At 27.4% G+C, this 18,942-nt stretch overlaps 1 protein-coding gene across 1 annotated transcript in view; it reads right to left on the reverse strand.

The window, feature by feature from the left end:
• Window positions 1–16,411, reverse strand: part of LOC132918726 (aromatic-L-amino-acid decarboxylase-like) — a 30,920-nt gene extending 14,509 nt beyond the window's left edge. The window contains 1 exon segment of the mRNA XM_060980158.1: window positions 15,901–16,411. The gene's annotated coding sequence lies outside the window, so the exon portion shown is untranslated.
• Window positions 16,412–18,942: the final 2,531 nt, after the last annotated feature.

Genomic DNA, 18,942 nt, shown 5'->3' on the forward strand with positions numbered 1-18,942 from the left:
ATATATTTTTATTTATGTTTTCATATTATCTATTTTTCAATCTCTATTTTAATTTTACATAAATGAATTCAAAATATAAAACATATAAACTAAAAATAAAAAGTATTTAATTTTAAATACAGGTACTTTGAGAAAATATTTGAAATACTTATTGGAGTACTTAAAAAGTATTTGAATACTTTTAAACAAGTAATTTACAAGACTGGATTTAATGATTATTATTCGATGTCGAAGACCGTGCGATTATGTGTAACAGAACGCGTCGTTCGGTTTTTAATTTACTACGTACGTTGCGGTCTCATGATAACGACGATCTGTCATAGGTTTAATGAGCTTGCTGTGAATATCATATTGTACGTGTCATTTGAACGGATAATCAAAAACCACATACTTTATACTCAGATATGGAAATATATCATTATGTATAAAATTAAAAATAGATCATGTCTATAACCAGACTTTCTATTTGAAATTGATATTACTAAATGGCATTTTAAATCATAATAATATGAAATAGAAAATAGTCAACTAAATAAAATATAAGTGACTTTGTTTTTATAAATTGATTGAATGATTGGCTAAAGAATTGTTATAAAAATTATGATACTATATAATAATGAATAATGATAAACTAATAAACATTTTTAGCTGCGGTATTTACTTACAACTGCTAAAATATGTTTTATCATTATTTGATTTGTGTAAAAATCTCAGTTTATCCGAAATTTTTTTTTTTTTTTCCGATTATATAAAAGTAGAAATTTTGACCTCTCCAAAGTATAAACTAGATCCGATTTTCTATTTAAAACCAACCTCAAATTGAAAAATTGAAGCATTTTATCGACTACTTATTGTGTACACGCCATAATACACAACAAAAAACACACATTATTATAAAATCAATACATTTATCGCTTCACTCCGAAATCTAATATCTGATTTTCATATTTTTCTTATCTTAAATTATCTGTGAAAAATAAAAAGGCCATTATAGTCAATACAGAAAGATACGTTTTTTTCGTTCTCAGATAACTTAGTACTTTTTTGACTTATTTTCTTTTCTCTTTTTACGTGTCCCGTCGTTATACATCATCATCAGCTAATATGTTTGCTTTGATTAATGATTATTGTACTTTTTATTTTTTATTTTTCCAATAAGTCATCACACATATTTTGACCCTTACGTAGACAAAGGATTATTCCAGTATAGGAAAATATAAACTTATTGATAAAAGAAAATTACATTTTAATTTTCGTTGAAAAATTACATTATATAAGTGATACAGTATAAAACTACTAAAAGATGCAAAAAATATTTAGAAATTATCAATCTCTAGAGATTGACTTCTAAAGTTATAGTTAAATGTTCAATATATATGTAGGCATACAGATGCGAATAAGGGTTGGGACTAAATGAAAAAATGTACTTCAAGTACATAAAAGCATAGGAATTAAGTTTAAGTTTTGAAATAGTTTAAGTAGGTATCTGAGGTCTAAGGGAGGGGCTTCAGCCCCATAGCCCTTCTTGTATCCGCGCCCGTAGGTATAAACGGTATCGAAGAATATTAAATATTTATAGTCTATAAAGTAATAAAGTATTTTAATTAAAAATGTAATATAATATACACGAATATTTTGTAGTAATCGATATTAAAATACATAATTTGACAAGGAAAATAAATTGTACATCGGGGATAGATATTCTATTAAATTTAGGTGTCTACTTATATATGTATATTATAATATATTATATAAAGCATAACGAATGTTTATTTATTGATAATATTAGTAATATTACTACTATTATTAATTATTATTTATAGATACATAGTAATAAATTCAAGTCGAGGTTAGCTATAGAAATGTAAAACTACAATGATATATATGTAATATTGTAGCTAGTAAGAATTTTGTATTATACATTTAACTATATTGTTTGTTAATTTTGTAAAAAATATCTAATTTTTTTAATTTATTTTAAAATTTAATTTATATTACCTATTTAATATTATAGCATGTATATCCATGGTTCGTGACTGTTATGCGTATAACTCAATATATTAAGTATAATAATATGATATACTATGACATTGAATAAAAAGAATTAAATCTCCATAGCCAAATTAGAAAAAAACTGCATTTACCTTGATAATACATTTGCCATAATACACTTCAATCATCGAAAATCAAAACTTGACTAAATTGAAACGCTTTCTGTCATAAATATTTAATGTCTAGCTAAGTCTTACTATTCCTAATATGGTTCTGTATAAAATTTAAGTTAATAAATTGCGCTATCATTGAGCTAATGCTACAGAATACATAAAATATGAGCACACCCAATCCCTGACTTTCTATCCATACCCGGCAAAAACTTTAAATCACCTTATTATTAAATAAATTATCTATAAAATTTGTCTTTCGGATTCGGTCTTCTGACTTAAGTTGTCACAATCCCGCTTATGATTTTTTTTATTATTGGATTTATTAAGAAGAGGCCTGCAGTAGTCGCCTTAGTCCACAGCCAGTGTTCTACCTATTTTATATATAAATATTAATATTGTCAATAATATTCTATCGTATGTAATGGTTAGTTTTTTATTATCTTTTTAAATAATAAAATATATATTATCACCAAAAAGCTATATAATAACGACGGATAATTAAAAGTTTAACAATATATATATACAGGACTTTAAAAGACAGTACATACATATTTAACAATTGTAATAAAACATATTCTATTGGCCTTAGCTGAGTACATCTATATTTTAATCGTTATATTATCAATAGTTAGACACTTTTACAATATTACCTATGAATTAAAACCAATAAATAGTTTATATATATATATATATATAATGATTCACCAAGCATAGCCATTACTCATCCCTTTTTTTCTACATTAATGCAGTTATTCAAAATCTGATTTTTAGAACTTTAAAATATACTTAGAAACTAATATTATAAATCCATGAAATTTGTACTGCTTAAAAAATGTTCTATGGCGACACAAACTTCTGTTTCTCAAAATAATGTGAATCAGTGCTTTACTCTAAATTATTTGGTAGATAATTTTTTTGAAAATTTTGATGTACCTTATTCAAAATTAGAATGAGTAGTTTTTGAACTATTTAATTTTGTTTACTAAGAATAATAGGTCCATAATAATGGATTTGGAAGATATAATAACATCTCGTTTAAAACTTTGTACAACCATTTTTTATCCTTAAGTAAAACATATAAATAACTGAAATATTACTTGTCAAATTTTGAATTAGGCACATCAAAATCCTCCACAAAAAAAAAAATCATCTATCATCCACTAAATAATTTAGATTAAAAAAGGTGGTTCTAATTTTAAAAACAGAAGTTTTAATCACTACAAGACACGACTTGAGTAGCATAAAAAATCTCAAGAACTTGAAAATATGATCAGTATACCTAAAAATTCAAAAAAAACCAAAATGCATTATTAAATTAAAATTGGATGTGTATTGTGTGCATGTTCGATGAATCACTTTCTATTTAAATCAAAATCGAAAATTTATTTTTTAATTTTTGGCATGACTAACACTTACCTACAATTATATTATTATGTATATTATATTATACACATTGTATATATTTTAATATAGTTAATCTATAGAATACTTGACACGTTTTATCAGAGAAGAAATGATCAATATTATTATTCAAATTTTATATCAAATAAGTTTATAAAATTCCTACACATACTTCCATAGAATGTCTATGGTATGTAGGACAGTGTAAAAATTTAATTTTTAAAATCATATTTTTTTCTACCAATAATATCCATTCAATGTATTATTACAGTTTAATTATTTTATGTACTTAATTTGCACATTATTATTTATCATTACTTTTAAAGTATAACTATTTCATTTTAAAAGAGTGCAAACGTTTATGGTAATCTCAAAGACAAATTTGATAATCTAATTAATATTATGATTTTTTTTAATTTAAGAAAAAAAATTAATTAACAAGGATTAGAAAAATAATAAAATTAGTTCTTGCATAAAAATAATTTTACATATTATATCTTATCATACTTATATATGCTAATGTGTGGTTTGAAAAAAAAAACACTAATATAAAACATTATCTCGAATTCGAGAAAGTAATAAGTAATAACACTATAATAACATATAATAATTTTATATCATATTTTTGAAATACAATTCGAGATTATTAGTTGGGATAAAACTATAAAACTGTAGATTGTAACGAAACACCATTGTTATATTACACCTACGGTATTATATAAATATAACGAGACGTTGAGACGTGCGTTCCGCGTATTCCTATAATATACGTATAGTTGAACCAAAACTGGAAAATAATCTTGAAAAACCCTAATATAACAAGTCTCTGTCATATATATATCATATTCATCATCACCTCGGACCCATAAAATTTAAATTTTTGAACAACAAAATGTAATCGTTGTACGAACGACGTGAATATTATGAATATTTTTCGTACGACCCGTGGCCGATAAACGTGAAAACTGTAAAGACGGTGGTCGTATACAGATTTATACGTAAACCACAATATTAATATTATGTATTGCCAAAAAATGGTGGTCCAAAAATGTTTTTTAAAATATGATCGAAGTGGGATCTGCCAGACTATATCTGATTATATATAATATAATACTATACTTATATGTAAGTCACAATTATTCGTCCATTTTAATTACATTATTTAATTTGTACATATCTATACTACAATCGTATTATTATATTATATATTCTTCCGTTTTAAAAACCTACTTATCGTACTTTTTTTAAATCGCATGTCACACGACCGTTAGATAATATTCAATGTAGATATAAAACAGATAATAGTTATACGGCCGTAGTAGCGATGTATTATATTATTGTTATATTTCCATTATATTATAATATTATTATATACGTATTTCTAATTATGTTACAAAATGTACAACAACGATTATTCGTATTATTTTAAGTGTTAACGTAATGTACCTACTACCTACGCTCTATATTATAGGTGTAATGTACGCCATGACGATGGTGGTGCTTTTATTTCGTTTCACCGAAAAAAATGAGCGCGACTCACGCGAAACGTTTTCCATTAAATTCGGTGAAAATAAAGAAAATAAACCCGCCAATATAATATTGTGAAACGTGTGTCAAATATTTTAGTCTTTTTCACTGCACCTGATGCGTTGAAAAAAAAAATCTAACGCGATAAGTGGTTAGTGGTTACACATCATAATATTAATAACTATATAAGCTATTCAAAGCTGCATAATACCATAATAAATTTAAACATAATAATTGTTGTTCTCTGTCCGTTTCGATTAGTATCATAAATATACAACTTACAAATAGATTCCGTAAATATTAACATCCCCAAAAAAAACGTTTCTTATGATGGAATTTAGATGTTTAAATGTTATTTTATGTCGCTTAACGTTTTCTAACGATCGGTTACAGTCGTGTTTTATTTTTATTTTATGACCATTGTCCACGTAATATAACTATTCTCAACACAACAAGATTGCAAAACGAATGTGTAAAACAATTCGACCTAATAGTTTAAGTAACTCTTATTTTAAACGACATTTTTTTTTCGTTCTTCACTAATGATTCTTAGCACCTGACTTAAACAACATTATATTAACAATATTTTAATAATTATTTTCATTTATACCTATACTTTTCAGTGTCCAACAGTTTAATCCAAAAATAAAAGTATAACGTATTATCCATCCCACAGGTAATAGTATTTACTATTAAAATATTACAATCTTTAAGACGCCATCTGTGGTTTAAGGTTTTCATCCGTCTATTATTGGTGTTTCTGACTATGAATAGAAACTTTTAAATGCAAGTCACGGCGTCATAATATGTCGATTTTATTTTTTTATATTATTTAATATTAGGTAAGTATAATAATTGTTAGAATATGTTAACAATTATTCATAACGAAGTATAACTTTTATTTTTTATGCATTTTTAGTAGTAGAAATAGATATAATATATTTTCTATTAAACAAAAATAGTAATAAAAATAATGGCTCTTATATCAAGATAATCAATATAAGTTATTTTCCAAAAAGAGTATTTTGAAGCCTTTTGAAATTATCACTTTTTGTGTACTATAATAATATTTTTTTGAAAAAAAAAGTGTCGACCGCGTAGGTACGTTGTTGTATTGAATTTCTGTACGTCATAATACCGATGTCGACCTTCGCTGCACAAATTAACGAGGATGACCGCGCATGGTCTGTAGAATTTCCTTAGAATTCGTATTTTTGATAGTTATTAATTCGATTTTAAGCTCATTTTGTTTGTTTAGCATAGTGTTTGTATATAATTAACGCGGTGATTAGGTGTTGTACATACATTTTGTCATGTCGTCATACTTGTCAGCAGTCATCATAATCATTATTAATGTTCGCTAAAATTTCGTGCGTTATATTTAATATATAAGTAGATGGCAACCGTAATAACTAATATAATATTATATCGTTAAATCCGTCGACTCGCAATCGTGAGTCATGGGATTCGAAATTTATAAAATCCCCGTTTTCCAACATGTATGAGACACAGAATACTCTGTTACGATATTATAATATTACAACGTTCTGAATTATTAACGATGTTGTAATTATATTCGGCTTACGTTTAAGTTATTAATTACCGATATAAGATTTTATGTGATACGAGATACGTATATATAATGCGGTGGCAAACATTCACCATAGATATTTTAATAAGAATAAGAAAAAAAATTGTAATGTTTCAATCCTCACTATAATCTGATATTCTGATGCAGACGATCGTAAATCCTTTGACGAGTTTGATCTTTGAATTCGAGTGCACTTTATTATATATCAAAAATCGTAAACGATTGTATACTAATTTATATTTTGTTATTACTACATAATCTATCTCGCGTATTATCATGAATACTATCGTTTTATGTTTCACGCAAAAGACCTATTACTAATGTTTTGTCAATAAATATAATTATCGCCATCGTTCGTGATCGTAATTAAATAGTATTTTGTGTTATTTATTGATAGTATGATAGTATTATCATGGGTATACAGCAGAAGCCATCGAATAGGGAAATTCTATGTCCCGTGGCTTATGCAATTCCCTCTATAAATCACTAAGAGTAGAACTAAGACAATACTAAGAGAAATTGAAACTATAATATCATACGGATATTTGAAAGAACTCTGAAAACACTTGCGTTTATTGAGTAGGTATACATATAATGATATTTGGGTATATAGTAAGGGAGATCGCACTTAACCGCTGCAAATACATTTTTGTCGATTGTTATATTATTATGTTTCTATGTTTGTAACTTTTCGTCTTTTAAATAAATTATATGATTTTATTGTGGACATTTTACATATTTTTAGTGTAATACAATTTGATTTTTTTTTTTTAGTTACCTATAACGGCCATAACTTAATCGACAATATAATAATAATTAATATATGATACACTACTTATACTACTATGACTAACTCTTGTTATTGACAATCTTAAATTCTAAACGCCCGAATTTCGAATCACAGGATACATGCGCTTGTTTGAATTACGCGAGAATTATAGTGACAAACATTCAACTGAACAGTGAAGAACACGTCTTAAGGATGCATCACTTCCGTGTATTTATATTAGTATAATGGAATATGCGTGGTATTTTAAACTAAGTATAATATTATTTTATCATATAGCATATGTATAAATTTGAAATCAAAACGAGATTACTTTATTTACAGTCAGATTAGTTTAAAATTTCACACATTTCAGTTTCCGGAGATAAGACTAGCGTACCCACATTATTTATATTTACATACAATTTTGGAAAGTATACTTGTAAACCATTGAATGTTTTACCATAGATATATTTTTATATTTTTCTGATGGTTAATCCGTTTCTTTGTGCGACAATATCGTCTCCGGCGACGTTATTGTCGCGTAAATACCTCGGCAATAAATATACGCCTTATATAATATCTGCAGACCTGCCAAAATAAACCTCCGTACATCCCATTACTATAGTATGTGCATTATTTGGCGTTTTTTTCTTTTTCTTTCGCCTTAAGATTTCGTTAAAATATTTAAATTTGCCTTCGCGTTACACTATGGGGATGTAACGATTCATCTAATCTAAATGTAAAACACGACTATTATACAATACGTGTATGCACAGCTCTGCAGCGCAGGTTCGATCGTCGTATGCAAATATACATAGGTACACGATGTAATGTAATATATTACTGCAGTCGGTGTAGTGTTTGACAACCCATAGTATTATATTATTATTCAGCTGGATGTGGAGAGAGTACAATGGATGAGAAGATGTTGGGTATAGAGGAGAGTTTGTGAAACGAGTACCACAAAAAGCTAAAACTATACAACGATTAAGAGGCGTACACCATTTTTTATTTGTCTTATGAATATTGTTAACGGAATATTAATATGGAAGTTTATAGCTGACATTTTTACGAATAAGTATAATAGATAACTCATACGTAAAAATGCGCGCTTATATTATAATAACACATTTCTGAAGCTATCAGCTAAAAAATTACAGAAATCGCATTTAACTATATTATTTGTTTATATTTATAACGCAGTATCAGTGTTTAGGATTTAACTACATAATATCATTTCCGATTAAAGATTGAAAAAAATGTATCAAAATTCGAATAAAATCATGCATTATGTATTGCACGTTTAAACATTATATATATCTATAATTTTTGTACTTTCAGTCCGAATTTCGTACACAATAAATTATAGAAGAGAGAGAAAACAAATATCGCGTGTGTATATATAATATTTTTCAGTAATAAAATTAACGATAAATCATCTTGAAACGACTTGATATAGTCGTGGATAAACAAAATCGGAAATCGATAGCGGTAGTACTACGGAGAAAAAGGTATAGTGCATTAGTGCCCACTTTATTTTGTTTTTCCTGAACTGTAATTGAAATTTAACAAAAAAATTTAATATTTGAATTTGTGTATATTATAATATAATATTATAATCATGGAGATAACATTTATTGTAGACCAATCTACGGATTGAATACTATAAAAAAATATATATAGTCGTATATTATAATAAAATAATATACACTCTTATTTGTGTATAACATAACTTAAAATATTATTTTTTATACGTTATCTTAAATTCTGGTATTTAATCAAGGTATTTAGAAAGGAATTAATTTTTGTTATCTACTATAATTTATATTGTTTATAATTTTTTAGTGCGAGGAAATATATTTATCAAGATTAAGTGAAGGGATAACGATAATATTGAAATATCGTAGCCCCAACGATTATTGAAAAAAGAAATATTGTACCCTAGTCAAATAAAGTTTGGTGTTGCCACTGTCGAAAACGATATTTTATTATCCTAAAATCATATAATTTTATTTATTTTTTCAAGAAATATTTTATGTTCAATGTTTATATATATTTTTTTTATATTGAGAAATATTTTGTCATTAATAATGTGTATTTACATCATAATTCATAATATTTATGTATAATATATAACACACATTTTTAGTCCATCTAACGGTCTCTATACATAAACGTAACTATGATTATACATGTATATTATGAATTTTAATATTAAATATCAGTTGTTATAACATAAATTTATTGAACAAAACGATACACACACACAAAAATAGTTTTTTTTTTACTATAAGTACCTACTATACGCGCCGTTCCACAATGTTAACGACAAACCACATCAACGAGTATTGGCAAACTTTTAATGAAAAAAGAAAGACAATTGAAATAATTTATCATTATCTGCAATACGTTATTACCATCTGTTATATGTAATACGTTATCTACTTACGAATAATATCACATATTACAGCTGGAACCGAAATTTTATTAAAACCTGTTCGATGCCCCCATCATGCACCTGATATTTTAGAATTTTAAAATATTATTCCGAAAAAAACAACTTTGAAACCACTCCGCGAAAATAACACACCGAGAACGATTTCAGTCTATCCGTTTTAACTGATGGTACGTAATTCTGAATCAGAACTATATCATGCCGTCTCCATATTATACACTGTGGTGAACTGTGGCATTTTCACAAAAATAGACGAATATGGAAATACGTAAACATCAGGCTTAACAAAGAGTTTTATTACTATAGTAAGTATATAATTTAATATTACGTATAATAATAAATTATTATTCTATTTTAATCATACTTTTTTGGCAATCACTCTGCAGATGATGCACGTCTTCGGGATTTTGATATGACGATATCGTTCGAAGGTGAGGAAAATGTTCACTAACTTTTTGAGAAATAAAATTGTTCAAATATATTTAAAAAAATAAAATTATAGAATACCTATAATAATAATGATAATAACTGTAAAAAAAAATTGAAACCTCAATCATCATAAAAATTGTTATTTAATTCAAAAAGATTATCAAGAAAAAATAATCAAAATAATAAATGTATTACGCTAAAAGAAACACCCTGTAAATAATATAATATGATCATTATTTATAACGCACAAAGTATAATATGCTAGGGTCGCGTGACAACAGCCTGTTGGGGGTCGTATCGTTTTGCATTTTTCGGAAATAAATGTTTTTAATTTTAAACAATTTGATTCGGACCGTGCAAATTGCCTGTACAATATGTAGCCATGTAAACCTAATATTATAAACGCGCATACCAATACATATACATTATAACCGAGAAATCACGCTCCAGAAACCCATTAGAAACGGACGTGAAAAATGATTCGACAGCGCATGGCGCTTTGCTGTTATAAAATCTCGACTCATTTGTCAAAAACGTCATCCCGCCTTGTGTTTCGAATTCAATATCGAATTTAATAACAGTCAAGTGGACGTATTTAAATCGAATTTCTTGAAAAGCGTTTCTAGAATAAACTATGATATAATGTAGTTGATTAAAACCTTGTGGCCACCTACACGAACAGTTATTAACAAAAGCAATTCAAAGTTACTTCAAATACATCATTAAATGTTTAAAAGACAAAAAAAAATACGAGTGATTCTAAAAAATAACAATAAATGGCGATAATATTATTCTATTATATATAAATTAAAAACTCTTAGGTAATTTGAATAGTTTAATATATATTTATGTTAGATTTCGATTGCTTAATACTTAAATCAATCGATATAGCCTCAATTTTATAACCTCACACATAAACCTAACTAGAATTAAAATTAATAATTCATTTAGAAAATTAAATAAAGAACGCTAAAAAAAACTGAACCAAAAACAAACCAAAATATATAAAGATACAGCGTATACTATGTATTGCATCTTTGCTCAAAAATCAGGAAAAAATTATAAATAACTGAACAAGAATTTATATGATATTAATTTATTAATTTAAATGCAACATTGTTATGAAATACTAAGTATTGAAGTACAATATCGAGTTGAAATATTGTTTAATAGATGAACAATATTATCTCTTATCAAATTATTATACTTTAGATAGATTAGGTGAAAACCTAATTAGTAAGTTAAACTGATACATTTTAATTTAATATCATAAAAATTGTCTTAATATTTTCAACTCAAATATTAGTTTTAGTATATTGGTAATGTTATAGTATACTAAAAGGAAATATATCAATAGGTACCTAGCCGTTATAGGAAGTAACTTAATCTACCTAACCGTTAAAATATTGACAATTTATACTTTGAAGTGTTGAAAATAATTAATGTAATATAATTTATAATGTATTTACTATAGATCTACCAACTTGTTAAATATTTTATTAGTAACTTCAATTTTGAATTTTAGACTTTTAAGCATTAAGGACTCATAGCTCGAGACACAGAAACACTTTTCAACAATGAAATATATGACATGCATAAATATTCATTAAAAAACACCAAAAATGAACTTAATTATGCAACGACTTCCATAACATGCGTTGAAAAATATAAAAATATGCATATCATGAGAAAGGGCTAAAAAGTGGTACTTTTTAACTAAATATGCATAAGTATTTTATATTTTCACGAACATATAGGTGCCCAACTATATTTTAACGTATAAGTACATAAAAAAAATCTAAATATAATTTAAAGACTATAATTAAAATACATTATATGTTATTATATATTTCATATAATTATGCAATTATTTTTAAAAATATATTGATTAAATAAGAAGTATGAAATTAAAGAAATGGTATTATTTCGTTATGGCTGTTGCATTTTATTTGAATATCGTGATTCATGACTCATATACTATGAACCGAGTACCGAGAACACGTATACCAAAAAAAAAAATTGTTTATAAATCATTGAACCAATATATGTTTCAAACTAAAAGTTATGATTTTATATATAAGTAAGACATGTTTTCATGTATAATATTTTACGGCGAGAATAGGGGGACGAAGGGTTAACTTCCAAAGCCCCTGTAAACATGGCTACTATAAGAACTACTTAATTTATAAAATATTCAAAGTTAAAAGTATTCCATACCGCATAACAATGGACAAATAATAACGACATTTTAAATTAAAATTTAGTTCATCGGTTAATCCGACATTGTGTATTTAATATTAAATTAATACAATATAATTTAAATGATAAATTATTATTTTAGTATAATTACAATAATGCATAAATATTAAATAGTATAATTTAAGTTCATTGTTTTTAAAAAAGTTATTACTTATTAAAAACATGTCATCAACTATATAATGTATTTGTATACACAATCATCTAACACACATATCAATAATTGGCATTATAGCTATGATGAAATACATAACGCGTGTTATTATAAAGGATTTCGTTGCAGATCTTAAATTTACGACTCATTCGTCATTTTCAAAAGAACATCATAAATTTACGATAATACGTATATTGTCGAATACGTCATTCCCGTAATTTGCAGTCAAACGCTCGTCTAACGAATTGAGGAAGATACACCTCCGGATAATTATTACAAATAATACACGCATATTATTTTCAAATACTTTTATACGATCCGAAAGCAATCTATTACACCACACGTGCAATAGCCGAAGCTCGAAAACCATTCAATACAAGTAGAACCGTATATATAATAGGTAGGTATTACGTACATATTATGTATTTGGTAATTTTGTAAATACTGCAAACTTACTATGGACACTATGGTATATGATGTATCGAATAGCGAAGTTACGTATTGATTGATTGATAATAATTTAATGTTTATTGATCGATACCGGCGTATGATACAATAATGTATATTAACCTATATAAATCGTACAGGCGTTTTTCGATAACTGATAAAACTATAATAAAATACTTTTAGGGGTTCCCTTAAAGCTTAAATATACAACCCTATTTTATCGTATTATAATATCAAACACGATGATTTTTTTTTTATTTTAATTGTTCTTTCAGTCAAGTATAAATTTATTGAACATTTTATATTATTTTTAAATTTTATTGAGTCATTTATAGTCATTTTCTGATAACTAAAAACACTAAATTAAGTTAATACTTGTAGTTTATCAATCGTTAACGTGCGTTGCACATAGGGTTTTAAAAAATGTCGAAAATAGTGAAAAACACAGATGTGATCAAAATGTGAGCAGTCAAAAGGTTTTTCCGAGCAGTTTAATTATTACACTGTTAAAGCGGTTTAAGCTTGACGTAAACGAGATCAAAAGCAATTCTCGCTTGAGCTGAGATCGATGTATACCACGGTATGCATTTCTAAAACGCGAGCACTCTAAAATCATTTACGCACTGTGTAGGTACACATACGCGTCTAGTGGGTTCACCACCTAGACTATATAATAATTAATAGTATTAAACAAACGAGAATAATAATAACTCTGTGTAGGTATACTGGGTGATTCATTTCGTGTACAAGTATTCTAGGTAAAGCACTAATTAATTCAGAAAATACTTTTTATTTTAAATAATTTTATGTTAGAAAACCACGTGTTTTGAAAAATTATATTATTTTTTTGTTCGTTATCATTATAATTGTTTTACTGTTTTTAATGTTAAAATAGATTCTTAATTTCAAATTCTGATACACAATATTCTTTTTAGTATTTTGGTATAAAAAATAAAATTTCGGATAAGTTAGTTAATACCTATTTATTGGTTATAAATTGATAGATACTACTGTACTAGTAAGTATTCAAAGTCTAGATGAGTGAAGTAGAAAACTGTGTTCCCCATTGTCTTTCACTCATCTAAACGTATAACTCTTAAACTACTAATTCATTTTTTAAAAATCGAAGTACTGCATGAAATTTTCTGCTTTACAATAAGAAATAAAAAATGTTTCAATTCAAAAAAATAAAAAGGATAAGTTAAAATAATAAAAATAGTAAAAATACATATTTTTAATGACTTAAATTTACGTGAAAAATATTCTCAACAACCTTAATAGTTGATGAAATAATTAGTTTCTTACCTAAAATGGATCACCCAGACTGAGTATTATAATATAATTGCCCTATATGCATTGTCCAAATTAATGAACGACTGAACTAGTATAGCGGTTACACAAGATTTGCACGCTTCACGAGCACCGATATTTACTCAAGTGTCAATTCCTAAACGCTAGAAATTCTCGACAAAATATGACGGTGGTTATATTATAATATTCAATATATTAGGCGTAAAATTATGTTGGTGTTGTGATAAAAACTAAAAAGATCTAAATACAATTTAAAGAATATGATTAAAATATATGTTATAAGATACGCAATAATGCTATAATATACTGCATTATTATAATACACATTTATTAAATTTATTTAAAAAAAAATATTAATTGAGTATTATTCAAATAAATTTAAAAAAATGACTTAATATTGTAAACGTCAGATTGAAGCATTCAACAGGTATTGACGAAAATATAATAATACCATTATAGGTTTATAACAGACGTTTACAATACTTTTTTTTCGTTATACGCTACAAATACAACAGACCGTTATAAATTGTTCCGTGTAATATGTACATAATGTATGAATATATTGTTGTAATATTAGAGTAGACTTGAGTACAATTTGGAATTTATTTAATTAACAGATTGTAAAATCGCGCGCAATGAGAAGTCGCGTGAAAGAAGATTTAATCGACTGTCGGTTTGGATGAGTAATATCACAAAAGCTACGAATATCATATTATCCTTATAAATTTGATTACGCGTAGTACGTACACTTAACATTTTATTATAATAGGTACTCTAATATTTTCTATACGAGTTCGTCAATTTATTAAAGTTTTTCTTAAACGTTAGTCTAATAACGTGAATATTTGGGCACACTAAAAAATGTTGTTTGCAAATAGACTTTACAAGTTTCGAGTTCAAAATAAATCAAAAAACACGGGAAAGTGTAATAATGCGATTCACGGTCGAGATCTTCCACTGCAGACAATTCGATAGTAGCCGGGGCACTAAGGCAGGCGGCAACGATATAGTCGACTGGCGCATAATATGACGAAGACACCTATACAATTTTTAATTAAAAACGAATTTTTATTTAAAAAGTAACCAAAGTGCAACACGATGCAAACGAATAGTGATCAAACGTAATAATGTTGTAATAATAACATTGAAACATATAAATAACACAAGTCCATAAATCTATTATTTTACTATAAACGCGCACAGTAAAAATAAATAAATATGTAAAAATACTTAAAAATCAACAATAAACTTGTGCCTACTACAATTATTATGCAATAACAATAACGATGCGATGTTTAATAAACACATATTGTTATGATATTATAACCATTACGATTGGTACGTGTATCATACCCTAACCGAAAACAACACGGAAATATAACAAAAACAAAACTCACTTGGGTGGAAATGTGAAGTACGCTTTGATCAACCGTACAGGTGCAGTATATACGGCGTACGGCGTGTCTGCGTGATGTGGGTGGGTAAACGTATAGATATTCGTTCACTAAGCGATTGAACTTATTATTTCCTCGTTCGTTCGAAGTCTACACACGTTGATATATGGGTACCAGCGAGCGCCGGTGTTGTGACTTAATGATTGTGCAGTAATAAAGATACGGCGCCAACGGTGAATATTATAACGTATAATATATTATGATATTGCCTCGACGAACACACGAGTTCGATAAACAACGTACGCCGGCCGTCCGATAACGCGCACGTCTTTATATAGGTAGCTAGTAGAAAATATACGTGGACCTCCGCCGCCGCCGAAACGTAACTCGAGCGGGGAACGAGAAAAAAAAATTGAAATATAATGAGCGAGGCGTGCAAGAAGTAAAAAAAAAAAAAAATCCCCGAAGACCGTACGATAACAATATTCGTATTTATCTAATTTTTTTTCAATTCTGATCGCAGCCGCGTAAGCTCGGTGCACGCACTCGGACGTGAGGCGTTTCCAGACCAGGGAAACGTTTAGGCGTGAAACGTGCGACGACGACGGTGAGGGGGGAAGATCGCCCGATGGTGGGGTAGGACGATCCGACATAATAATAATAATAATTATTATTATTATTATAAAAATGATTATTATTATTATTATTACCATTATTGTTATTGGCAATGATCGACGACGCGTTTTATTTGTTTTTTCAAATCGTTTTTCACCTTGGCACTGTCGTTGGCGTCATCTTCAAACCTGCAGTGTTGGAGATCCGATATATCTTACATAACAATAATATGGTGTGCAACCGCCGCAAAAATATTTCGCATATACAATAATAATAATAATAATAATAATGATAATATGCACTATAATAGTATAATTATTTGTGAATCGAATTATTGATCCGTGACTCCAAGGGCAAGGGCGAGCACAGGGAACGATGTATAACAATATATTATTGTGTCCGTCATCTCGCCGAAAATCTTCCGAGGTCGTAGAGAGAGAGAGAGAGAGAGAGAACTGCGCTACATGCTTGATAATTTATTTTTTTGGAGCGAATATTTGGGATGATCCATTTAACGTAAGAAACTCGTCAATTTAGAAAACACTAACTTTTTTGAAAACTTTTCTTTCTTATGATGAATTCTAAGTCATTACAAACAATATTTATGGAAAAAAAAAATTATATTTTTACTTTTTTGAACAATAACATATACGTTTTAAATTTCATATCTAAAAGTATATAAATAATATTCGTAGTATTTTAATTTATAAAAAACAAATTTTGAACTCGTTGTTTATTAGTTATAATTTATAAATATTTTAAGTTTAGATGAGCGGTGTAATGGACCAACCAACACATTAATTGGTACCCTGTATCACTCCACTCTACTTAACTGAACTTTAAATACCTAGGTATAGCTCATAAACTATAATCATCCAAAAAACGATTTTTATGCCACGAAGTACCCCTACTGTAAAAATATTCTGCTTTGAATAAGGAATTTAAAATGTATGTTGTCATTAAAAAAAATTTCAAAACTATAACGATAAAGATAGTATTTATCACTAAATATGCTATGAAATAATCTAAAAATTGCAAAATCATTAAATATGCCTGATTAAAACATATACAATTACAAAATATATCCAAAAATATGCACTAAATAGTGCAGTTAACTTTAGATACTTCATTCATGTCATTAATCATTGACGAATTTATATAGGTATTTTACCTATCAATAAATCTGAAGTCAAATAAATACATAAGTCCAATAAGTCTTAGGTAGATCGCGATCAACATCCGAGAAATGCGTTACGATATAAAAAAAAACAGCGGTAGGCACGTCGATATGGTTTACCATAGATACAATACAATTTGGACTGTCACCGCTCGACGGGAATTCTCGGTAATACAATTTAATTTGTATTTATTATGTTACAAGTGTGTATCTTTTTTGTGCTGCGGAGAAGTGCGCGTTGAAAGAAACTTCAGCTCATAAAAATCCTAGCAAGAATGATTTTTTTAATTAAAAAATATTTGGACTTTTTGATGATCGTTTTTTTTTTTATAAACCACATAAGGAATAACAATTAATGGATGATATTATACATTTATAAGTTATAACTATTAAGTATAACACGAAAAATCATTTAAATACTATAATATAGTCTAGGGTTTAGCAGTGATCGCATTTATATTGTAGGACTTAAGGTATATTATATGTGTAAAATATCATCGTCAGTGCTAAGTTTGTATAGGTTTATTTACCGTTAATTTGTCTATTTCCAACGCTAAAATATTTCATATTTGTACCAAAAACGAGAGTGATACTAACTACTAACTGACAACAATAAAATCGTTATTATACCGTTTAAACTTTTCAAATGGAATACTGACAAATTGTATTTGTGTTCATAAATATATTATTCAATATACGTACACGAACAATCAATAACAGGTACGAGTTATGGCGTACATCGAAAACCGATCACAGAATATAATTCATTTTAAATTTTAAAACCTCATTAAAGTTTGTATTTTTGAGGGTGCCGCCAAATTCTCTCTAAAAACCACCCTATAGTTGCTACTTTACAGGTATAAATGCGTCCGGAACGGTAACGAAGCGGGAAATGAGAGGGAGCGAATTCGATTGCTGAAGCGAGAAAAAAAGGAAATGGGTTTTTGCTGTAACGGCTGCATCGTAAATCACGGTATATGAACAGAGCCGCAGCTATACGGCGCGATGAACCTCAAAATATGTATGTGCAATATGTGCATAGATTTTACATAATATGTATTATCAGACGCATTGTTAACACAATATATAAAACATAAAAGTATTTAATTATGACTTTGTAAGACACATAATTTACTTAAAAAATAAATAGCACAAAACAATATCTCTGCTTTACCTATAATATATTATAATTCCTATATAATATAACACTGATTTATTTTTCTTATCTTTATTTTATTGGTGTTCGCCGAA

Source organism: Rhopalosiphum padi, chromosome 1 (genome assembly GCF_020882245.1).
Source record: "Rhopalosiphum padi isolate XX-2018 chromosome 1, ASM2088224v1, whole genome shotgun sequence".
Classification (NCBI taxonomy): domain Eukaryota; kingdom Metazoa; phylum Arthropoda; class Insecta; order Hemiptera; family Aphididae; genus Rhopalosiphum; species Rhopalosiphum padi.